Below are 25,704 nucleotides of genomic sequence, written 5' to 3' on the forward strand. Positions count from 1 at the left end.
TCAGAGACAACGCTGCCGGACACGACAATATCTCCAAGGCGTAAGTTGCGAGCTCAGGCCATTTTTCAAGATTTGAAGCCCAAAATGAGCAAGGCTCCAGTTGCAAAGTCATGGCATCGATGTTCATTTGGAGATACTCCTGTATCATCCTCTCCAGCCGTTGACTATGTGTCAGACTTGTCTCTGGTGGCCTTGCAAAGGATGGTCTAAAAAAATTATGAAACGATTCAATAAAATTGCTGTTACCAGTACCACATACGGTGCTGCTGGCACAGTTAGACTGTTGATGATGAGACAGTCCCATGTTTGTCAAGTTACAACTAGGAGATTTACTCTGTGCACCACTGGTGTTTGGTGGAAAAGCCGAGCTAAGATTGAGTAAAAGCATCTGCTGATACTCCTGCATACGTGCGTCCCTTTCTATGGCTGGAATTATTTCACAAAACTTGGACTTGCACCGGGGATCCAATAGTGTGGCAAGCCATTAGTCATCATTACTTCTAATTTTGACAATACGAGGGTCATGTTGTAGGTAGTGCAGCAAGAAGGCGCTCATGTTTCTTGCGCATCAATGCAGACCAAGTCCTTTCTGTGTTTGTTGCATAGAAGTGCTAACCATGCTTTCTTCCTCTGACATTTCCCCCCAACCTTGTTCAACCGAAAGTTGACCAAGGTCTCCCTCATCTTCTGAGTCTTCCATGTCCATCGAGAGTTCGTCTTCCATTTCTTTCTGGTCTCCTGCACCTTCCTCAAAATTTTCGCTGCTACCATGCGCCCTTGTTAATCCCTCTCCGCCACCGTCCCATGCCTGCCGCCTTGGTGATGATGAACATCTGGACCTTGTAGATGTTGGTATCCCTTGCGCATATGAATCCTCCTATACCTCCTCCCCTTCCTCTTGTCCCACCCCCTGACTCTGAATAGTGTTTAGCATGTGCTCCAACATGTAAATGACTGGAATTGTCATGCTGATAATGGCATTGTCAGCGCTAAACATATTCGTCGCCATGTCGAAACTGTGCAGAAGGGTGCATAGGTCCTTGATCTGAGACCTCTCCAGCAGGGTGATCTGCCCCACCTCTGCATCTCATTGGCCCAGGCTATACGTCATGACGTATTGCACCAGGGCTGGGCGGTGCTGCCACAGTCGCTATAACATGTGGAGAGTCGAATTCCAGCATGTCGCTACATCGCATTTCAGGCGATGAACCTACAGGCCGAATGACTTCTGGAGCGATGCAAGTCGGTCAGCTGCGGCGGTTGAACGGCGGAAGTGAGCAGAGAGTGACCGTGCCCTGTGCAGAAGCCCATCTAGGCCGGGATAGTTGGTTAAAAATTGCTGGACAACAAGGTTCAACACGTGAGCCATACAAGGCACATGTGTCACCCTGCCCCGGCGAAGGGTCGCACCCAGGTTTGCAGCATTGTCGCACACTGCCTTCCCTGGCTGCAGGTTGAGTGAAGACAACCATTTACGAAACTTGGACCGCAGAGCTGACCACAACTAATCAGCTGTGTGACTCTTATTTCCAAGACATTTCAAGCTAAAGACCACCTGATGCGTTGAGCTCTGCTGCCAGCATAGTAAGGAAGTGTGCAGGATTCCCTGTGCGCAGTTGCAACGCGGGTGGCCTGACCAGACAGGCTTCAGGCGGAGGTGGAGGACCCAGACGAGGTTGAGGAGAGAGAAGCAGTGGAGGAACTTCGACATACAGAGGATTGCCGCACAAGTCGTGGGGACTGCAATACTTGTGAGCAGACCCTTCTCCATCTATCACCATAGTTACCCAGTGCCCAGTCAGCGACATGCCCCTGTCCATGCTTACTGGTCCAAGTATCGGTGGTGAAATGCACCCGGTCACACACATAGTTTCTCAAGGAAGTGGTGATGTTGTGTGCGACATGCTGGTGTAGCGCAGGCACACCTTTCTTGGAGAAGTAGTGGTGACTGGGCATCTGGTACTGGGGCACAGCGACAGACATAAGGTCTCTAAAATCGTGTGTGTCTACCAGGCGGAAAGGCAACAATTCGGTGGCCAAAAGGTTACAGAGGGATAAAGTCAACCTGTTAGCTTTGTCATGTCTCAGAGGAAATGGCCTTTTATTTGTCAACATCTCAGGGACAGAGATCTGGCTGCTGTGTGGAGACGGTGGTGAGTAGGGTGTCCCTGCAAAACTGCAGGTCTGTGAGGAAAGTGCAGGCGGAGACATGATGTTGCCTTCATCCAAAGTTGATGCTCTCGATGTCTGAGAGAGCTGTACACCAGCACTTGTTTCCCCTTCCAAACCAACTGACGACCTATCAAACAAACTTCCTGTTGCGGTTAAAGGGGTGGAAGGTCTGCGTGGAAGAACAGGTCTGACAGCTGTCCCCACAGTCATAGCAGATGAAGAGCGCACGGATGCACTGGAAGGGGCAAGCGATGGTTGGCCAACTCCGCTAGGCCGCATTGCAGCACAGTGAGCTTCCCACTGGGACTTATGCTTGTTATTCATGTGACTATTCATGAAAGAAGTTGTCAAACTGCTGAGGCTTTGGCCTCTACTTATAGAATGCCGACAAATTTTACTGATCATATGATTTGGGAGATCCTTTGCAAGGTCAAAAAAGGACCAGACTTGCTAAGGGTTAAAGGACATGTGACCTGCAGAGCCACCCCGACTTGTGCTCAGAGGCAGAGTGTTGGCTGAGGATGCACTTGTTGATGTGCTTTCAGTACTCCGACTCTGTACAGGAAGGTGCAAGGTTACTTCATCGTCAGTTGCATCCTCCTCCACCGCCTCTGGTGACCTCCTCGAGTGCCTGACTGAGGGTTGACATTATGTGGGATCTAGAACTTAATCATCAAGCGTTGTGTTTGCCCTCCCCTCGCCCTCAGACCTAACCTCTTCCTGCCCTGACTGAATAGTTAAGTTGTCATCCCAATCTAGTATCTGCATCTCATCGTCATCAGTATGTTCCTCATTGTCTCCACCAACAGGTGTTACAGTTTGGGAATGAGGGTCTACATTATGCTCATAAACTTGATCATTAGGGCCTGAATCTGACTCACAAAGCTTCTGGGCATCACTGCAGACCATTTCCTAGTCTGTACTCACTGTAGCTTGGGAGCAGACCTCTGATTCCCAGCCTATAGTTTGACTGAACAGCTCTGCAGACTCAGCCATCTCTGTAACACCATACTGTGCAGGGCTGGTGGAGACCTGAGAGCTGGGACAAAGCAAGTGCGATGACAACTCAGAGGAATGTTGTTTTTTAGATATTGAAGTTGAGGTGGAGGAGAGGCCACTTGTAGCACTTGAGATGCTTTCAAGCATGTGTTTTTTTTGTGCATCGTCTACCTTTGTTCCAGTTGTTTTGTTCCTTAAAAAAGGGAGCACATCGAATTGTCCACGGAAAGTACTACTGTCTAGATGTCTACTAGACATCTTACTTTTGCTGGAAGATGGCCTATCTTCAGCAGATGTTAATGTACCTTTCCCACCTTCCCCACGGACACAAACTTTTTTTCCTTTTCCAACATGCCTGTAACCCTTTCCACTAGCATCTGTCCTTTTGCCACTCATTTTGTTAGCGACAAGATTGGACATGTAAAATGTGGTAGCAAAAATTGAGAGGTGGTGTAGATTGTAGAGGTGGTCTAGCATTATTGACAGCTGAAGAACCAACACTGACTATCCCTGACAATGAAACTATGGCTCTAAAACTGGCAGCACTGTTTGCTATAAAAATAGCGTAGCAAAAATGTGCAGGAGGGTAGAAGGCAGAGGTAGTGAAACTTGCTTGGCACCAGTGGGACACTAATTTAGTATAGCAGACACTTTTTGGATGCCACTAAGTTTCAGCACTGTTTGCTATAAAAATAGCGTAGTAAAAATGGGCAGGAGTTAAGAACACAGAGGTGGTGGAACTTGCTTGGCACCAGTGGGTCACTAATTTGGTATAGCAGACACTTTTTGGATGCTACTAAGTTTCAGCACTGTTTGCTATAAAAATTGTATAGCAAAAATATGCAGGAGGGCAGAATGCAGAGGTGGCGGAACTTGCTTGGCACCAATGGGACACTAATTTAGTATAGCAGACACTTTTTGGATGCCATTAAGTTTCAGCACTGTTTGCTATAAAAATAGCGTAGCAAAAGTGGGCAGGTGGGTACAGTGGCCGGGTTCTGTGGCTACCAGGACAGGAAAGGAAGCCTCACTTTCTATCCCTCCTAATGATGAAATGCAGCAAGGAATTTCCTGAGCTGAGGTACACAGACGCTGTTATCTAAAGCTGTATACAGCGTTTGCACGGACCTGCCTAGAAGCTATGACTCTGGGCGCCTGGAAATCAGCCCTGAAAAGGGCTGAAATAAACAGCAGTCCCTAATCTCTACAGCGCTGTGTCTATAGTGCACACAGCATGAGCGGCGGCAACAGCAGCATGAGCGGTGACTGTAACCCACACGCAGAAGGCAGATAATGGCGGCGTGAGGGAAAATGGCCGTATTTATAAGGCAAGGACATGTGACATTCACAGCCTATGACACATGCCCTTGCTTGTCTGGCAAAAATCCACTTAGCTGTGTGTGTGTCTGTGATTGGCTGACATCCTGGCCCGCCCCACTGCACGCGCGCTTAGGGAAAAAAAAAAAAAATGTCGATCGGCATTCTCTCAGCAGCACAGATCTAAACCGCGTCCCCCCGCACACTATACGCTGAAATTTGATAATAGTGTGAATCACAGTGACTCACACTATTACAGTGAAAAGCCAGCTAGTAAATAGCTAGGCTTTTTGCTGATTGAACCGTTCTCGAACGTAACTCGAGCTATCGAGCTTTTAGCAAAAAGCTCGCGTTCGAGTTCAATCTCGAGCACCCCCCAAAATCACTCGAACATGAAATTGGCAAACCTCGAACCTCGAACATCGCTCATCTCTAGTCATTATGTTCCATCAGCTCCATAACCATTGTTTAGATCTTGTGGCACAAAATGGGGTATTTTCCATGTAGAACCTGTGGTGTTTGTTCTTAAACTTATAGGGCTTAATAAATGGGTAACTCATCAAGTTCCCGAAGATCCAAAACAGTTTTTCATGTCTTATGCTGTTCAACTAGGAATGTTTGCTAGGCTATTTGCCCATATAAATTGATTTATGTTTTCTTTACATCACATGAGTATCTTGTTAGAATCTTAGAACATATACTGGACAATAAGAATATAATAAAACATTCAAAGTTTAGACAAACTGATTAAATTGAAAATCATTCCAAAGCATTTCAGGAAACATCACAGTGGAAATTGTTGTGTTTCATAGTTTAAAGGAATTACCGTATTTTTAGGATTATAAGATGCACTTTTCCTCCCAAAAATTTGGGAGGAAAATGAGGGGTGCGTATTAAAATCCGAATATAGCTTACCAGGAGGTGGAGAATTAGTGTAAGTGGCTGTTTATGTGGGCAGCTGTCTGAGCGACAACTCTCTGTGCGGCAGGCTGCTTCTCTGTGTGGGCAGTCGGCAGGCTGCCTCTCTGTGCGGGCAGGCGGAAGCCTGCCTCTCTGTGCGGGCAGGCGGAAGGTTGCCTCTCTGTGCGGCAGGCGGAAGGCTGCGTCTCTGTGCGGGCAGACGGCAGGCGGCCTCTTTGTGTGGGTAGGTGGCTGGCAGCCTCTCTGTGCAGGCAGGCGGCCTCTCTGCATGGGTTGGCGACTGGCAGCCTCACTGTGCGGGCAGGCGGTCTCTCTGTGCGGGTAGGCTGCTGGCAGCCTCTCTGTGCCGGCAAGCGGCTGGCGGGCTGCGGTGGCTGTATGGAGCAGGCCGGTGCAGCAGGTGTGCCAGATGCTCTGGGTTCAAATGATGGCGCCCAGAGTCAGCGCGTTCGCAGATGGCGCTCTCGGCTTACCATTTCTTTGAAGCCAGGACCACCGACAGAGCACCTGGGACACCTGCCACACAGGCCTTGTCCACTCAGCAACCACAGCTTCCACTGCTAGGACAGACCCCACCGCTGCCAGGACAGACCCTATCACTGCCCTGACAGGCACCACCAGCACTGCCCCTGCCTCTTTTGACTCCACTCCATCACCGCTGCTGACCCCCTCCGGTAAGACAACACCGGAGTACAAGACGGACCTCATCTTTTTTACCTTTTTTTATCTCTAAATTTGGGATGCATCTTATAAATCAATGCGTCTTATAAACGAAAAATAGAGTAAGAACATTTAGATGCAAGAGGTAGCACACTTAAGAAGATTTCAGTACAGAAATCATGTAAATTGATCATAACTTTGGATAAGATAAGGCCCGGAGGTTTTAATTCTGCTTTTTTTATATTAAGGTTCATTCTTCTGACACTGTGTTGGAGGAAATCTCTTCTGATTTTTTAGTGATTTGTTCAGTAAGTGCTAAAAGTTGTGTTTGTTTCTATTTTAGGTGCATTGTGGTCTTTCAAGTTTGATTTTAAAAAATGACAAATATATAACATTGGATTTTCTATGGTTATTCTATTTTTTATATTTGATAAATTGGACATTTTGTATTATTGTTCACAGCTTTCAACATCAATTGATTTGTATGGGTTGGAGCCATAATTGATACAGCAATTTTTTTTTAAATAATTAAAACATCTCTATATTGTTTTTAAATATATACATATATTCTTTTGCATCTAAACCTTTGTATTCTTATTTCTCTCACTTATTAAATAATATGAGCTACCAATGTTTGTATTTTATTTTCTAGCTTTCTTTATTTCACTTTTTTGTTCCGCTTCACTCATTCACTTTTCTGTAATATATTTCAAATCACCGTGTATAATTATACATTTTATTATTTTATATTTACGTTTTTAATAGTTAAATTATTTTTTATGGCTTATTCTATGATTTATATTAAGAATATGTTTAGAATTTTAATTATTGTAATGAGTTGTTGCTGATGAATATCCACCATTCCACCAGCAGAGGGCATAAAACTTTTTTTTCTAGCTACATATTCCTTATGTAAACAAATTGTATTAAGTATGTTTATTCATCTAATTATTATATATATATATATATTTTTTTTCAATTAATATTATTTAATCTCAGAATTCTGTCACCCTTCAATAGGTGTTCCCTTTAATTATAACTACTTCTTACATTCCATGTATTGTCATAGTAACTGGAACTTTTTTTCTCTTCTTGCATCCCTTTTCAAATATGGCACACATTAACAGCAACAAGTGCAAATGGAAGTAAGTACTTTTTTTGAAGTGTTAAGACAGAAAGCTCCAACAACGGACTCCTACTCAATACAATTAATACTCAATAAAAAGATATTGATTACTGCCAGATATGACTGGGATATAATTGAGATGGATGGCGACAAACTGGAAGTTGTAAAGAACTTCTACCTAATCGCATCAATGATCACTTAAGATGCAGTGATGATGCTGGAAGTCAATAGTAGAATAGTTATGGGCAAATCAACAATGAAGTCACTGATCTTCTTATTGAGAAAAATTTCACTGACAATGAAGACATGGCTCATACATAGTCTGGTCATTTCTAAGAGTAACTCAGTGATGTGAAACCTAGATGATGAAGAAACAAGATAGAAGAATCAACGCTTCCTAAATGGGGTGCTAGCTAATGATGTTATCAATTCTATGGATGGCAAGAACAGCAAACAAATCAATTTTCGAAGCAAATCAAGCCAGACATGTCACTCAAAGCAAGGAACATCAAGCTACAACTGGACTACCTTGGACACATCATACCAAGAGAGCAACCACTGGAGAAGAACATAATGGTCAGAAGAACAGAAGGAGCAAGGCAAAGAGGAATATCAGCAACTCACCTGCTTTATACAGTCAAGGAAATGGTAGAGAAGACTTCCAAGAGAACATTCATCCATCTAGTCGTCATGGCTGTAGGTCAAGCTGAAGGCTAATAATAATAATAAAAATAATCTATATATATAATTGCCTTATTCTGTCTGTCTGTCTGTCTGTCTTGCTCCAAAATTGTGTACTTACCGTGACATGTCCTTATGGTGACAAACAGCGGATTGGCCGCTGGCCTTGCCATGGCCCCGCCCCCCACACGGATTGACCGCTCGCCTCGCCTCGGCTCCTCCCCCGCACGGATTGGCCACTCGCCTCGCCTCGGGTCCGCCCCCCGCACGGATTGGCCATGTCCTTACGGTGACAAACAGCGGATTGGCCGCTGGCCTCGCCACGGCCCCGCCCCCCCGCACGGATTGGCCGCTCAGCTTCACGGATTCGCCATGGCCCCGCCCCCCCACACGGATTGGACGCTCGCCTCGTCTACTCCCCCCGCACGGATTGGCCGCTCGCCTCGGCTCCGCCCCCCTGCACGGATTGGCCGCTCACCCAGGCTCCGCCCCCCACACGGAATGGCCTTTCGCCCCGAGGTGAGCGCATCAAGGTCCTGCAGCGGCGGACACACACACACACACATCAGATCGCATCCACGTCCTGCAGCGGCGGAACACACACACACGCACACACATAAGAACAGACACACACACACATCAGATCACACTCACTTTCACACACACCTCACACACACATCAGATCGCATCCACATACTCACAACATCCCGTGATATCGCTTGCTTCTCGGCGGCGATCCTGTGCGTGCAGTGATCTTCCAAGACCTGCCGGAGGATTACATGGCCGGAAGCATGTGGTATCTCCGGATGTTGTGATTGTGTCAGCGCGTATGTGCGATATCGTCAGTGTGTGTGTGTGAGTGTATGCGATCGGATGTGCGTGAGTGTGTTCTGATGTGTGAGTGTGTGTGTGTGTGTGAGTGTATGAGTGTGTGAGTGTGTGTGTGTGTGTGGGGGTGCGATGTTTACTGTCTGATGTGTGACTGTGGAGCACGATGGGGGGTGTGCAGCATGGGGGATGGAGCACAATGGGGGGTGCGCAGCATGAGGGATGGAGCACGATGGGGAGTGCGCAGCATGGGGGATGGAGCACATGGGGAGTACGCAGAATGGGGGATAGAGCACGATGGGGGTGCGCAGCATGGGGGATGGAGCACGATTGGGAGTGTGCAGCATGGGGGATGGAGGATGAGGGGTGCACAGCATGGGGGATGGAGCACGTTTGGGAGTGCGCAGCATGGGGGATAGAGCACGATGGGGAGTGCGCAGCATGGGGGATGGAGCACGTTTGGGAGTGCGCAGCATGGGGGATAGAGCACGATGGGGAGTGCGCAGCATGGGGGATGGAGCACGTTTGGGAGTGCACAGCATGGGGGATGGAGCACAATGGGGAATGCGCAGCATGGGGGATGGAGCACAATGGGGAGTGTGCACCATGGGGGATGGAGCACGATGGGGGGTGCGCAGCATGGGGGATGGAGCACGATGGGGGGTGCGCAGCATGGGGGATGGAGCATGTTTGGGAGTGCGCAGCTTGGGGGATAAAGCACGATGGGGAGTGCGCAGCATGGGGGATGGAGCACGATGGGGAGTGCGCAGCATGGGGGATGGAGCACGTTTGGGAGTGCGCAGCATGGGTGATGGAGCACAATGGGGAATGCGCAGCATGGGGGATGGAGCACAATAGTGAGTAGGGATGGAGCACGATGGGGGGTGCGCAGCATGTGGGATGGAGCACGATGGGGGGTGCACACCTCCCCCCAAAACACACACACACACACTGCCACACATGCACTGCACAACACACCACACACACACTGGGAAACACAAACACTTCCCTACACAGACACCCACACACACAGACAACGCCGCACAAACACAACACCCAACACACAAACACCGCGGCACACATAAATATACGCACATACCGCACAACACACACATTACACAAAACATACCTCCCCCCAAAACACACACCCCACACCCACACAAACCGCGCAACACACATACACAACGATACAGACACACAGCGCTCCACAATAACGACACACAACGCAACAAACAAACACCGCTCTCACCCCCCGCCACACCCAGACAACACCCAGAACATGTACAGCCCCTACACAAACACTTGGTAACTACAGACAACAACATCTATATATATATATATATATATATAACAAAAAATATACATTAACTACACAATACATAAATTCTAGAATACCCGATGCGTAGAATCGGGCCACCTTCTAGAAATAATAATAATAATTTATTGTGGCGAGCCTAAGTTACACCTGTACAATAATCATGCTGTCAAAAAAGCATTTTGAAATGATACACCTGTGAGGTGGATGGATTATCTCAATAAATATGATTTAGACAAATTTGTGAACAATATTTGAGCAAAAAGGGCCTTTTGTACATGGAAAAAGTTTAAGATCTTAAGCCTGCTTTACTCGGGACGACCAATTGTGCGATTTCACAATCGATCGTACCCGCCCCCGTCGTCTGTGCGTCACGGGCAAATCGCTGCCCGTGTTGCACAAAGTCGTGAACACCCCGTCACACGTACTTACCTGCTGAGCGACCTTGCTGTGGGCGGCGAACGTCCACTTCCTGAATGGGGAGGGACGTTCGGCGTCACAGCGATATCACACAGCCGCCGGCCAATAGAAGCGGAGGGGCGGAGATGAGTGGGATGTAAACATCCCGCCCACCTCCTTCCTTCCCCATAGCCGGCGGGAGCCGTGGGACGCAGGTAAGCAGAGTTCATCGCTCCCGTTGTGTCACACGGAGCAACGTGTGCTGCCACGGGAACGATGAACAACCGGCACAAGTAGAAATAAACGATATTATGAAACTGAGTGACGAGTACATGACTCACGATTTGTGACCGATACTGCATCGCTCAGAGTTTTCACATGAGACGACATCGTGTATGATAACGGATGTGCGTCACAAAAACCGTGACCCGGACGATGCATTACACGATCCGTCGTCTCGTGTAAAGCACCCTTAAAAGTTCTGCTCATGAGAAATGGGAACAAAAGCACAAGTGTTTTGTTTATTACTTTTGTTCAGTGTATTATACAAAGTTACACAGTGAGGTCTTTTTGTACACCACCCTCTACTAAAAACCTTTGTAAACTTTACTTTCTACCAAAAAATAGATTCTGTTGTGTCAGGATTCAGATCTTTCATACTCTAATTGGTCATCTAATGTCGTCTTGTGATCTAAGGTTGACTCGTCTACATGCAAATTGCATATGAAACGATCATGAGATGAGCACCAGGAGTGTGAAAACAGGTAAATTCTAAAAGTATATCTAACAATATTAGAGTGCCACATATTAGAATCAAAGTCGAATCTTATAAATGTCGCAAAAACCACCATTATAGGGTAACGTGTCATAGTGAGAAAAAAAATATAGCTACTAACAATGTAAAACCCACAAAGATAAATATAAAATAGAATAGAATTCACAAACAATGCATACTTTTGTTTGTAGGAAACTTGGAAACATTTAAAGTGTGATACAAATCTAGATTGAGCATTATCTAAATTAGTATCTTGGTTTCAGCCAAGTGATTACATGCAAAGAAAACACAAAGACATGTTCAGAGTTAGCACTATAATAATTGCGTGTAGTAAAGATTAGAGTTGAGCGCGGTTCGCGGTTCGAGGTTCTCCAGTTCGCGGCTCGAGTGATTTTGGGGGCTGTTCTAGATCGAACTAGAACTCGAGCTTTCTACTAAAGATCGATAGTTCTAGATACGTTCGAGAACGGTTCTAGCAGCAAAAAGACAAGCTAATTCCTAGCTGGCTTTCCGCTGTAATAGTGTAAGTCACTCTGTGACTCACACTATTATGAAATTTCAGCGTATAGTGTTCGGGAACAGCGCATTCAGATCACTGCTGTTTGGATAATGGCGATCGCAATTTTTTTTTTTTCCTTGTCTTCCTTCCCTAAGCGCGCGTGTAGTGGGGCGGGCCAGCATGTCAGCCAATCCCAGACACACACACAGCTAAGTGGAATTTTAGCCAGAGAAGCAACGGCATGTGTGATAGGATGTCCATGTCACATGTCCCTGCATTATAAAAATGGACATTTTCCTCCAGCACGCCATTATCTGCCTTCTGCGTCTTGGTGTCAGTCACCGCTGGTGTAGCTCCTGTCTCCGATACTGCTGTGTATGCTCTATACACAGCGCTATACAGAATAGGGATAGAAGTTTCTTTCAGCCCTTGTAAGGTCTAATACCGGCAGGGTCAGAGCCATAGGTGACAGTCAGTGACATGAAAACAGATTTTAACAGCTACACAAGATGACAGCGTCTGTGTAGCTAAGGTCAGGGATTTCCTTGCTGCATTTCCCCATTAGGAGTGATAGAAAGGGAGGCTTCCTTTCCTCTACCCAGACCCACAACCCTGCCACTCTACCCTCCTGCCCTTTGCACACTCAAACTCATTGTTACTAAACCATTATACTAGCAAACACTGAGGAAACTTAGTGGCATCCTAAACGTGGCTGTTGGACTTCTGTATTGTCCCACTAGTGCAAAGATATTTGCAGCAAGTCTGCCTGCATTGCACACTCAAACTCATTGTTGCTAAGCCATTATACTAGCAAACACTGAGGAAACTTAGTGGCATCCTAAACGTGGCTGTTGGATTTCTGTATTGTCCCACTAGTGCAAAGATATTTTCAGCACGTCTGCCTGCATTGCACACTCAAACTCATTGTTACTAAGCCATTATACTAGCAAACACTGAGGAAACTTAGTGGCATCCTAAACGTGGCTGTTGGACTTCTGTATTGTCCCACTAGTGCAAAGATATTTGCAGCACGTCTGCCTACATTGCACACTCAAATTCATTGTTGCTAAGCCATTATACTAGCAAACACTGAGGAAACTTAGTGGCATCCTAAAAGTGGCTGTTGGACTTCTGTATTGTCCCACTAGTGCAAAGATATTTGCAGCACGTCTGCCTGCATTGCACACTCAAACTCATTGTTACTAAGCCATTATACTAGCAAACACTGAGGAAACTTAGTGGCATCCTAAACGTGGCTGTTGGACTTCTGTACTGACCCACTAGTGCAAAGATATTTGCAGCACGTCTGCCTGCATTGCACACTCAAACTCATTGTTACTAAGCCATTATACTAGCAAACACTGAGGAAACTTAGTGGCATCCTAAACGTGGCTGTTGGACTTCTGTATTGTCCCACTAGTGCAAAGATATTTGCAGCACGTCTGCCTGCATTGCACACTCAAACTCATTGTTACTAAGCCATTATACTAACAAACACTGAGGAAACTTAGTGGCATCCTAAAAGTGGCTGTTGGACTTCTGTATTGTCCCACTAGTGCAAAGATATTTGCAGCACGTCTGCCTGCATTGCACACTCAAACTCATTGTTACTAATCCATTATACTAGCAAACTATGCTACCAGTTTAAGGGCCGTAGTTGCATTGTCAGGGATAATTATTGTTGTTTATTCTGCTGTCAATAAAGGTAGACCACCGCTGAAATCTATACCACCTCTCAATTTTTACTACCACATTTTAAGTGCACAATCTTGTCGCAATCAAAATGAGTGGCAAAATGACAGATGCTGGTGGAAAGGGGAAGAGGAGTGTTGGAAAAGGAAAAAAAGGGTTTGTCTGTGGAGAAGGTGGCAAAGCTCCATTAAAATCTGCTGAAGCTAGACCATCTTTCAGCAAAAGTAAGATGTCTACTACTTACCGTGGACAATCCAATGTGCTCCCTTTTTTATGGACACGAACAACTGGAACAAAAGTAGATGATGGCCAAAAAAGGAAAATGCTTGAATGGATCTCAAGTGGTCCAACAAGTGCCCTCTCCGCCACCTCAACTACCGCATCCAAAAAACACCAGTCCTCTGAGTTGTCAGCCCAATTACACTTGCATTCTCCCAGCTCTGAAGTCTCCATCCGCCCTGCACAGTATGGTGGAACTGAGATGGCTGAGTCTGCGGAGCTGTTCAGTCACACTATAGCCTGGGAATAAGAAGTCTGCTCCCAAGCTACAGTGAGTACAGACCAGGAAATGGTCTGCAGTGATGCCCAGAACCTTTGTAACTCTGATCAGGTCGTGAGGACCAAGTTTCTCAGCATAATGTTGACCCTTTTTTACAAACTGTAACACCTGTTGTTATAGACAATGAGGAACATACTGATGACGATGAGACGCAGATACCAGATTGGGATGATAACTTAAATTTTCGGTCAGGGCAAGAAGAGGCTCGGTCTGAGGGTGAGGGGAGTGCAAACACAACAATTGATGAGGAAGTTCTAGATCCCACCTACTGTCAACCCACAGTCAGGCACTCGAGGAGGTCAACAGAGGCGGTGGAGGAGGATGCAACCGACGACGAAGTTACCTTGCGCCTTCCTGGACAGAGTCGGAGCACTGGTAGCACATCTACAACTGCATCCTCAGCCACCACTCTGCCTCTGAGCACTAGTCGGGGGGGCTCAGCAGGTCGCATGCCCTCTAAGCCTTGCCTAGCCTGGTCCTTTTTTGACATAGAAAAAGATCGGCTAAATTATGTGATCTGAAAAATTTGTCGTGATTCTGTTAGTAGAGGGCAAAACCTCAGCAGTTTGACAACTTCTTCCATGAATCGTCACATGAATAAATGTCATATGTCCCAGTGGGAAGCTCACCGTGCTGCAATGCGGCCTAGCAGAGTGAACTATCCACCGCCTGCCCCTTCCAGTGCATCCGCGCGCTCTTCATCTTCAAGGACTGTGGGGACAGCTGTCAAACCTGGTTTTCCACGCACAACTTCCACCACTGTAACCGCAACAGGCAGTTTGCTTGGTAGGTCGTCAGTTGGTTTGGAAGGGGAAACAAGTACGTGTGTACAGCTCTCTCAGACATCGATAGCACCAACGTTGAATGAAGGCAACATCATGTCTACGCCTGCAATTTCCTCACAAAGCTGCATTTTTCCAGGGACACCCTACTCAACACCGTCTACACACACCAGCCAGATCTCTGTCCCTCAGATGTGGACAAATAAAAGGCCATTTCCTGCGACCCATGACAAAGCTAAGAGGTTGACTTTATCCCTCTGTAAGCTCTTGGCTACCGAAATGCTGCCTTTCCGCCTGGTGGACACACAGGATTTTAGAGACCTTATGTCTGTCGCTGTGCCCCAGTACCAGATGCCCAGTCGCCAATACTTCTCTAAGAAAGGTGTGCCCGCTCTACACCAGCATGTCGCACACAACATCACCGCTTCCTTGTGAAACTCTGTGTGTCAACGGGTGCATTTCACCACCGATACTTGGACCAGTAAGCATGGACAGGGACATTACATGTCGCTGACTGGGCACTGGGTAACTATGGTGATAGATGGTGAAGGGTCTGCTGCAGAAGTCTTGCCGTCCCCACGACTTGTGTGTCAATCCTCTGTCTGTCCAAGTTCCGCCACTGCTTCTGCCTCCTCCACCTCATCTGGGTCCTCCACCTCCGCCCCAAGCCTGCCTGGTCAGGCCACCAGCATTCTCACTGCGCAGAAGGAATCACGCACCCTCATTACTATGCTGGCAGCAGAGCGCAACGGCATCAGGCGGTCTTTAGCTTGACATGTCTTGGAACAAAGAGTCACACAGCGGCTGAGTTGTGGGCAGCTCTGGAGACTGAGTTTAATAAATGGTTGTCTCCCCTCAACCTGCAGCCTGGTAATGCCGTGTGCTACAGTGCTGCAAACCTGGGTGCAGCCCTTCACTTGGGCAAGGTGACACACGTGCCTTGTATGGCTCACGTGTTGAACCTTGTTGTCCAGCAATTTTTAACACACTATCCCGGCCTAGATGGCCTTCTGACCAGGGCACGAAAACTGTCTGCTCACTTCCGCCGTTCAAGCGCCGCAGCTGAGCGACTTGCATCGCTTCAGAAGTCTTCCGGCCTGCCGGTTCATCGCCTGAAATGCGATGTGCCGACACGCTGGAATTCGACTCTCCACATGTTACAGCGACTGTGGCAGCACCGCCGAGCCCTGGTGCAATACGTCATGACGTATAGCCTGGGCCAATGAGATGCAGAGGTGGGGCAGATCACCCTGATGGAGTGGTCTCAGATCAAGGACCTATGCACAACAGGAAGAGGAACTACAGGAGGATTCATATGCGCAAGACACAACAACATCACCAAAGTCCAGACGTTCATCATCACCAACGTGGCAGACATGGGACCATGGGGGCAGGGATCAACAAGGGCGCATGGTAGCAGGCGAAATGTTGAGGAAGGTGCAGGAGAACATAAAGAAATGGAGGACAAACTGTCCATGGACATGGAAGACTCAGTGGATGAGGGAGACCTTGGTCAAATTTCTGTTTAAAAAGGTTGGGTGGAGATGTCAGAGGAAGAAAGAACGGTTAGCACCTCTATGCCACAAACATAGCGTGGACTTGGTCCCATGGCTGCACAAGACACATGAGTGCCTTCTTGCTGCACTACCTCCAACATGACCCTCGTATTGTAAAAATTAGAAGTGATGATGAGTACTGGCTTGCCACACTATTAGATCCCTGGTACAAGTCCAAATTTTGTGACATAATTCCAGCCATAGAAAGGGACGCACGTATGCAGGAGTATCAGCAAAAGCTGTTACTCGATCTTAAATCGGCTTTTCCACCAAACAACCGTGCAGGTGCAGGGAGTGAATCTCCCAGTTGTAACTTGACAAACATGGGACGGTCTCGTCATCTTCAACAGTCTCTGGTGCTGGTAACAGCAATTTTATTGAATCTTTTCATAATTTTTTTAGACCGTCCTTTGCAAGGCCACCAGAGACAACAAGTCTGACACATAGTCAACGGCTGGAGAGGATGATACAGGAGTATCTCCAAATGAACATCGATGCCATGACTTTGCAAATGGAGCCTTGCTCATTTTGGGCTTCAAATCTAGAAAAATGGCCAGAGCTCTCCAGTTATGCCTTGGAGATTTTGTCGTGTCCAGCTGCCAACGTTGTCTATGAACGTGTCTTCAGTGCTGCTGGGTGTGTGCTGACAGATAAGCGCACGCGTCTGTCCAGTGACAATGTGGACAGACTAACGTTCATCAAAATGAACAAGTCATGGATCCACCAGGAATTTACTACCCCTGTGTCATCCTGGGGAGAGTAAATGCTTGTGGATTTGGAATGTGCTTGATGCAAATTTAGCTGTGAAGTGTACAACTAGGGCACAAGTGCTGCCACTGAATGGGTGGGTGTGTGACACATAGTCAACCTCTGGAGAGGATGATACAGGAGTATCTACAAATGAACATCGATGCCATGACTTTGCAAATGGAGCCTTGCTCATTTTGGGCTTCAAATCTTGAAAAATGGTCAGAGCTCTCAACTTACGCCTTGGAGATTTTGATGCAAATCTAACTGTGAAGTGTACAACTGGGGCACAACTGCTGCCACTGAAGGGGTGGGTGTGTGTGGGGCCCAATTTTTGGAAAAAAGGGAGACTCCGCTTGGAGTAACCCTTGCTTGCTGTGTTTTTTAAAAGGAGCCAAGATGAACAAGTCATGGTTCAGCAAAGACTTTATCTACCTACCCCAGGGTCATCCTGGGAACGGTTAAGTATGGCATATTTTTTAATGTGCTTGATGCAAATCTAGCTGTGAAGTGTACAACTGGGGTACAAGTGCTGCCACTGAATGGGTGGGTGTGTGTGGGGCCCAATTTTTGGAAAAAAGGGAGACTCCGCTTGGAGTAACCCTTGCTTGTTGTGTTTTTTAAAAGGAGCCAAGATGAACAAGTCATGGTTCAGCAAAGACTTAGCTAACTACCCCGGTGTCATCCTGGGAACGGTTAAGTATGGCATATTTTTGAATGTGCTTGATGCAAATCTACCTGTGAAGTGTACAACTGGGGCACAAGTGCTGCCACTGATGGGGTGGGTGTGTGTGGGGCCCAATTTTTGGAAAAAAGGGAGACTCCGCTTGGAGTAACCCTTGCTTGCTGTGTTTTTTAAAAGGAGCCAAGATGAACAGAGCTGGGATCAGGAAAGATTTATCTACCTACCCCAGGGTCATCCTGGGAACGGTTAAGTATGGCGTATTTTTGAATGTGCTTGATGCAAATCTACCTGTGAAGTGTACAACTGGGGCACAAGTGCTGCCACTGAAGGGGTGGGTGTGTGTGGCCCAATTTTTGGAAAAAAGGGAGACTCCGCTTGGAGTAACTCTTGCTTACATTGTTTTTAAAAATGATCCAAGATGCACAGCGCTGGGATGAGGAAAGACTTTGCTACCTACCCCGGTGTCATCCTGGGGACGGTTAAGTATGGCGTATTTTTGAATGGGCTTGATGCAAATCTAGCTGTGAAGTATACAACTGGGGCACAAGTGCTGCCACTGAAGGGGTGGGGGTGTGTGTGTGTGTGTGGCCAATTTTTGGAAAAAAGGAGAACTCCGCTTGGAGTCACCTTGTGGTGTTTTACATGATTTTAGAAGGGCGTGCCATGCCTATATCTGTGCCTCCTCCTCCTTTTCCTTGTCCAGCTCTTTATTTTTTGCATGAGTATATGTCCTTGTCACTTTCCCATGTGTTTGTGTTGTGTTGTGAGTTGTTTGTCACCTTTTGGACACCTTTGAGGGTGTTTTCTAGGTGTTTTTATGTGTTTGTGATTGCCTGCCATTGTTTCCTATGCGGTTCGAGTTCGGTTCCTCAAACGTTCGCCGAACTGAACTCGAATGAGACCTCCGTTCGACGAACCGAACTCGAGCCGAACCGCGGCTGGTTCGCTCATCTGTAGTAAAGATTTGCTTGTGTTCAATCTGATGTTTTTTTGTTTAGAAGTATGGTATATCCTTTGCTTTATTGTAGTTTTAAAAAGAAATTTATACATTTCATAAAGAACGTCAAATATCAGCATAAGTGTTATATGCCTCAACTTTATCGTCTGACTTGGCGGAGCGATACTTCTTATACTGTATCTCCTTATTGTTTTAAACAAACATGTACACACCTGACAAATGCAATGTCATTATGTGAGTAGCACTTATTGTAAGTAAGGCCAATCAACAGGCTTTATTGCATCAGGATAATGTCAGTAAGCTTCTGTGAACTAAACAAAATAAAAAAATTACCTTTTGTTGATAACCAGCGCAAGTGACACAGACAACTGCGGACTGAAACCCTCAGCTGCCTTCTTTACTTTGTCTGGTTGTCAAAAATCGAGAAAATCCCATGGAATTTTTTGAAATGATTTAAATAAATAATTTAAGAAAACATTGTGGGCTCTGTCCTATTTTTAATAAACAGCCAAGCTAAAGCAGACAGCTGGGAAGGCCCATGGTTATTTGGCCCCTTCCAGCTTGATAACAGCAGCCTGCAGCCACCTTATAAATATGGGATGCATTGGATTCACCAATTCTGGCACTTTATCCAGCTCTTGATAACAGCCCTGATGTGATGTCAATTGAGATAATACTTTTGTGGTACATGTCAGCAATGAATTGACAGCTGGCATCAAGCCCAGGGGTTAGTAATGGTTAGGCATCTATTAGACACTTTCATTGCTAACCCGACAAGTGCAGAGTAAAAAAACACTCATAGGAAAATATTTATTTTTAAAAAAGGCTCCCTTACACTCCCTCATTCACCAATATATTAATTTATAAAAAACCTTGAAGTTCTAATGTAATCCACTTGTGTAATGCCCCTCAATAACCAATGATACCAATAGAGAATGTTCTCAGAACGAGGCTCTATAGGCCGCTGCCGGTCAGTGGCAGGCCAAGAAATTCTCACTTTCCTGAGAAATTCCGGGTCTGCCGCTGACCAAGAGTTGCCTATGGAGCCTTATTTTGAAAATGTTATCACAACAAGGCTACATGATTGATGGGCATTGCGGGCCATTACACAATTTGATTGCGTTGGAACTTCTAAGATTTATTTTTATTCAATAAATTGGTGAACATGAGAGTCTGGGGGAGTCTTTATTATGAAATTGGATTACGTTGGAACCTTGAGGACTTTTTTTTTATTCAATATATTTGTGAACGAGGGAGTGTAGAGGAGTGTTTATTCAAATAAACTATTTTTTTGCTGTGTGTGTTAAATTTTTTATTTATGGGTTAGTAATAGGGGTGTCTGACAGTGTTTATCCATTACTATCACCCAGCTTGATGCTAGCTTTCAATTTATAGCTGATATCAACCGCAAAATATTACCCTAATTGCTTCCTCACCAGGGCAATCATGAAGAGCCGGGCAATGTGCCAGAATTGGCACATCTAATGGATGCATCACTTTTGGGGCTGCAAGAGCCTGCTATTCTTAGGCTGGGATGGGCAAAATAACCATGTGCCTACCCAGCCTGATAATATTAGCCCCCAGCTGTCTACTATACCTTGGCTGGTTATCAAAAATAGGATGGAGCACACACAGTTTCTTAAATTATTTATTTAAATAATTTAAGAAACAGAGTGGGATCCCATCTATTTTTGATAGCCAGCCAAAGTAAAGTGGACAGCTGATGATTGCAGCCAGCAGTTGTCTACTTTACCTGCACTGGTTATCAAAAATAGGTGAGACCCTATGCCATTTTCTTTTAATTTACTCCCTATCCACATTTGTTTGTAGGACAACTGTCCCCCTTTTTCTTCTGTTTTCAGCCTCCTAGCCCTTACTATTACCATTTTTCAGCCATTTTACAGTACAGAAGTTCAGGTCTCCATTAACTTGTATGACAATCGGGGTCCAGAGTCAAATTCAGGTGAAGTATGTGTCCAGAACTGAAATTTGAATTCTGGCCCAAAACGGCGAACGAAAACTTAATTGGGTCTACTCATCCCAAAATACAATCTACTGTCAGAATAATGTTTTTTAAGCAAGTTTGGAGATCACTGCTCCCAACAAATCAGTGTTTTGCTTGGTTTATCAGGAAAATATTTGGATTTGAGTAGATGAGTAAACTTATTGTAGTTACTTATTGGGGTGTCATCTAAATTAATATGTTATTAAAAGTTAAGGTTTATACATTTTTAAGTGAGTTAGTTAATTGGCAGCCTGATTACATTGCACAATTACTGGCAAACAAGCTTTGTGAGGAACACTAGATTCTCCAAAAGTAAGGCAGTTCACCTTGCGGTTACTTTCACATTTGTGTTAGAGAATTCCAAGTCTTATTTTGTCTTAGGTACAGACAAGTGGAATAATGCACAGAATGAATCAGATGCATAATAAAACAAAAGGTAGCAAAGGCGTCCTTTTTATTACATACAGGCGCATCTCAATAAATTAGAATATCATCAAAAAGTTAATTTATTTTAGTAATTCAGTACAAAAATTACAAAAGCATATATATTACAGTTATTACAAACAGAGCAATCTATTTCAAGTTTTTATTTCTGTTACCGTTGATGATTATGGTTTACAGACAATGAAAACAGAAAAGTCATTGTCTCAAAAAATGAGTATAATTAATTACCACAAAACACCTGCAAAGGCTTCCTAAGTTTTTAAAATGGTGCCTTGGTTTGGTTCAGTAGGCTATACAATCATGGGGAACACTAATGATTTGACAGATGTCCAGAAGAGAGTCATTGACACACTCCACAAGGAGGGTAAGCCACAAAAGGTCATTGCTAAAGAAGCTGGCGGTTCACAGAGTACTGTATCCAAGCATAGCAATGGTAAGTTGAGTGGAAGGAAAAAGTGTGGTAGAAAAATGTGCACAAGCAACCACGATAACTGCAGCCTTGATAGGATTGTTAAGAAAAGGCCATTGAAAAATTTGGGGGACATTCAGTGCTTTAAGAGCCACCACACAGAGACGTATCCAGGACATAGGCTACAACTGTCACATTCCTTGTGTCAAGCCACTCATGACCAAGAAATAACGTGAGAAGCATCTTACCTGGGCCAAGGAGAAATGAACTGGACTCAATGGTCAACTGGACTCAATTGGTTGTTCAATGGTCGAAGGTGTTGTTTTCAGATGAAAGTCAATTTTGCATTTCATTTGGAAAGGAAGGTCCAAGAGTCTGGAGGAAGAGTGGAGAGGCCACAATCCAAGCTGCTTGAGGTCTAGTGGGAAGTTTCCACAATCAGTGATGGTTTGGGGAGCCATGTCATCTGCTGATGTAGGTCCACTGTGTTTTATCAAGACCAAAGTCAGGGCAGCTGTCTACCGGGAAATTTTAGAGCACTTCATGCTTCCCTCTGCCGACAAGCTTTTTGAAGATAGAAATTTAATTTTCATGCAGGACTTGGCACCTGTCCACACTGCCAAAAGTACCAATACCTGGCTTAATAACCACAGTATCACTGTGCTTGATTGGCCAGCAAACTCACCAGACCTAAACCCCATAGAGAATCTATGGGGTATTGTCAAGAGGAAGATCAGAGACACCAAACCCAACAATGCAGACAAGCTGACGATTGCTATTAAAGCAAGCTGGGCTTCCATAACACCTCAGCAGTGCCACAGGCTGATCACCTCCATGCCACTCCGCATTGGTGCAGTAATTCATGCAAAAGGAGCCCTGACAAAGTATTGAGTTCATTTACTGTACATACTTATTAGTAGGCCAACATTTCTGATTTTTAAATAATTTTTTCAGTTGGTCTTATATAATATTCTAATTCTCTGAAATAATGACTTTTGGGTTTTCATTGGCTGTAAGTCATAATCATCTACATTAACAGAAATAAACACTTGAAATAGATCACTCTGTAATGACTGTATATAATATATTTGTTTCCTTTTTGTATTGAATTACTGAAATAAATTAACTTTTTGATAATATTCTAATTTATTGAGATGCACCTGTAGGTCTATAATGATAAAAATGTTTAAAAAGTAAGAGGTGATTTTTATATAATCATTAGAAGGAAAAACAGGGTGGGAAACAAATCCAGCACCGTTGTCTTTAAAAATCTTGAAGTTTATTGGGTCACATTAAAAAATGTTAGTGGATCAACAAAATTTCTCCATATGCCTTTCCACGCCTTACACGTGTCAGAGAAAAAACTCCTTAATCATAAGCAAATACCACTAGTATTTTTAAAGACAACGGTGCTGGATTTTTTTCCCTCCCTGTTTTTCCTTCTAATGATTATGTCAGCTGTGGATGCCAACCACAGATACTGTGCACCGACCCAAATTGAATTCTATGCAGAAGTGTGGTGACCTGGAACTTGTTTTTTGTTACTTTTACTTTGATTTTTATATACTATTGATCGCTGAAAAATTATCAAAAAAGAAAAGAATTCCATAGGCAACGAAAAGGAATGCCTTCCATACTTTTCTTAAAACGGTGCTCTAGTGTACTGCAGTGATGTTCCTGGGCTGATGGAAAAATGTAACATTGAGTACAATCTGAGAGTTAAGACTATTGATTTATCCAGAAAAAGTCTGAAAGCTGTGCTATCGCACAATGGCAACAAGTATGCTTCAGTGCTTATAGGGCACTTAAAGGAAAGCTATGAGAATTTAGACTTTATTCTCAAGAAACGTAACAACCAGGATTAAGGCTAGCCAGTCAATATGTGGTGATCTGTAAGTCCTCTTATTGCTCCTTGGTAGAGTTGAGCGCGGTTCGTGGTTCGTGGTTCTCCAGTTCTAGGCTCGAGTGATTTTGGGGCATGTTCTAGATCGAACTAGAACTCGAGCTTTTTGCAAAAGCTCGATAGTTCTAGAAAGGTTCGAGAACGGTTCTAGCAGCCAAAAAACAGCTAAATCTTAGCTTGGTTTCTGCTGTAATAGTGTAAGTCACTCTGTGAATCAAACTATTATCACATTTCAGTGTATAGTGTGCGTGAACAGCGCCTTCAGATCACTGCTGTTTCTATAATGGCGATCGCCATTTTTTTTTTTTTTTTCTTGTCTTCCTTCCCTAAGCGCGCGCGTCTTGTGGGGCTGGCCAGCATGTCAGCCAATCACAGACACACACACACCTAAGTGGACTTTGAGGCAGAGAAGCAACGGCATGTGTGATAGGATCTGCATGTCACATGTCCCTGCATTATAAAACCGGACATTTTCTTCACAATCGCCATTATCTGCCTTCTGCGTCTTTGGTGTCAGACATCAGTGTCGCAGTTCCGTCCTTTGTCCTATCGCCGATACAGCTGTATGCGCTGCATACACAGCGTTAGACAGCTTAGGGAGAGCACATTCTAGCAGTCCTTTTAAGGGCTCGTACCGGCAGGGTCAGAGAGCCATAGGTGACAGGTCCTGCAAACAGCAACAGCGTCTGTGTAGCCCAGGTCAGGGATTTCCTCCCTGCATTTCACCATTAGGAGGGAATAGAAAGGCAGGCTTCCATTCCTCTACCCAGAGCACCACAATCCTGCCACTGTACACTCTTGTCCTCTGCACACTCCAACTCATTCTAACTAAGCCATTATACTAGCAAACACTCAGTGTACCTAGTGGCATCCTATCTGTGGCTATTGGACTTTGCTATAGTCCCACTAGTGCAAAGACATTTGCAGAGCACATCTGCCTGCATTGCACACTCCAAGTTTTTTAAACTAAGCAATTTTACTAGCAAACACTCAGTGTACCTAGTGGCATCCTATACGTGGCTATTGGACTTTGCTATAGTCCCACTAGTGCAAAGACATTAGCAGAGCACATCTGCCTGCATTGCACACTCCAACTCATTATAACTAAGCTATTATACTAGCAAACACTCAGTGTACCTAGTGGCATCCTATACGTGGCTATTGGACTTTGCTATAGTCCCACTAGTGCAAAGACATTAGCAGAGCACATCTGCCTGCGTTGCACACTCCAAGTTTTTTAAACTCAGCCATTATACTAGCAAACACTCTGTACCTAGAGGCATCCTATACGTGGCTATTGGACTTTGCTATAGTCCCACTAGGGCCAAGACATTTGCAGAGCGCATCTGCCTGCGTTGCACACTCCAACAAATTATAACGAAGCCATTATACTAGCAAACACTCAGTGTACCTAGTGGCATCCTATACGTGGCTATTGGACTTTGCTATAGTCCCACTAGTGCCAAGACATTTGCAGAGCACATCTGCCTGCATTGCACACTCCAAGTTTTTTAAACTAAGCAATTTTACTAGCAAACACTCAGTGTACCTAGTGGCATCCTATACGTGGCTATTGGACTTTGCTATAGTCCCACTAGTGCAAAGACATTAGCAGAGCACATCTGCCTGCATTGCACACTCCAAGTTTTTTAAACTCAGCCATTATACTAGCAAACACACAGTGTACCTAGTGGCATCCTATACGTGGCTATTGGACTTTGCTATAGTCCCACTAGTGCCAAGACATTTGCAGAGCGCATCTGCCTGCGTTGCACACTCCAACTAATTATAACGAAGCCATTATACTAGCAAACACTCAGTGTACCTAGTGGCATCCTATACGTGGCTATTGGACTTTGCTATAGTCCCACTAGTGCCAAGACATTTGCAGAGCGCATCTGCCTGCGTTGCACACTCCAACTAATTATAACGAAGCCATTATACTAGCACACACTCAGTGTACCTAGTGGCATCCTATACGTGGCTATTGGACTTTGCTATAGTCCCACTAGTGCCAAGACATTTGCAGAGCGCATCTGCCTGCGTTGCACACTACAACAAATTATAACGAAGCCATTATACTAGCAAACACTCAGTGTACCTAGTGGCATCCTATACGTGGCTATTGGACTTTGCTATAGTCCCACTAGTGCCAAGACATTTGCAGAGCGCATCTGCCTGCGTTGCACACTCCAACTAATTATAACGAAGCCATTATACTAGCAAACACTCAGTGTACCTAGTGGCATCCTATACGTGGCTATTGGACTTT

Source organism: Anomaloglossus baeobatrachus, chromosome 10 (genome assembly GCF_048569485.1).
Source record: "Anomaloglossus baeobatrachus isolate aAnoBae1 chromosome 10, aAnoBae1.hap1, whole genome shotgun sequence".
NCBI lineage: Eukaryota > Metazoa > Chordata > Amphibia > Anura > Aromobatidae > Anomaloglossus > Anomaloglossus baeobatrachus.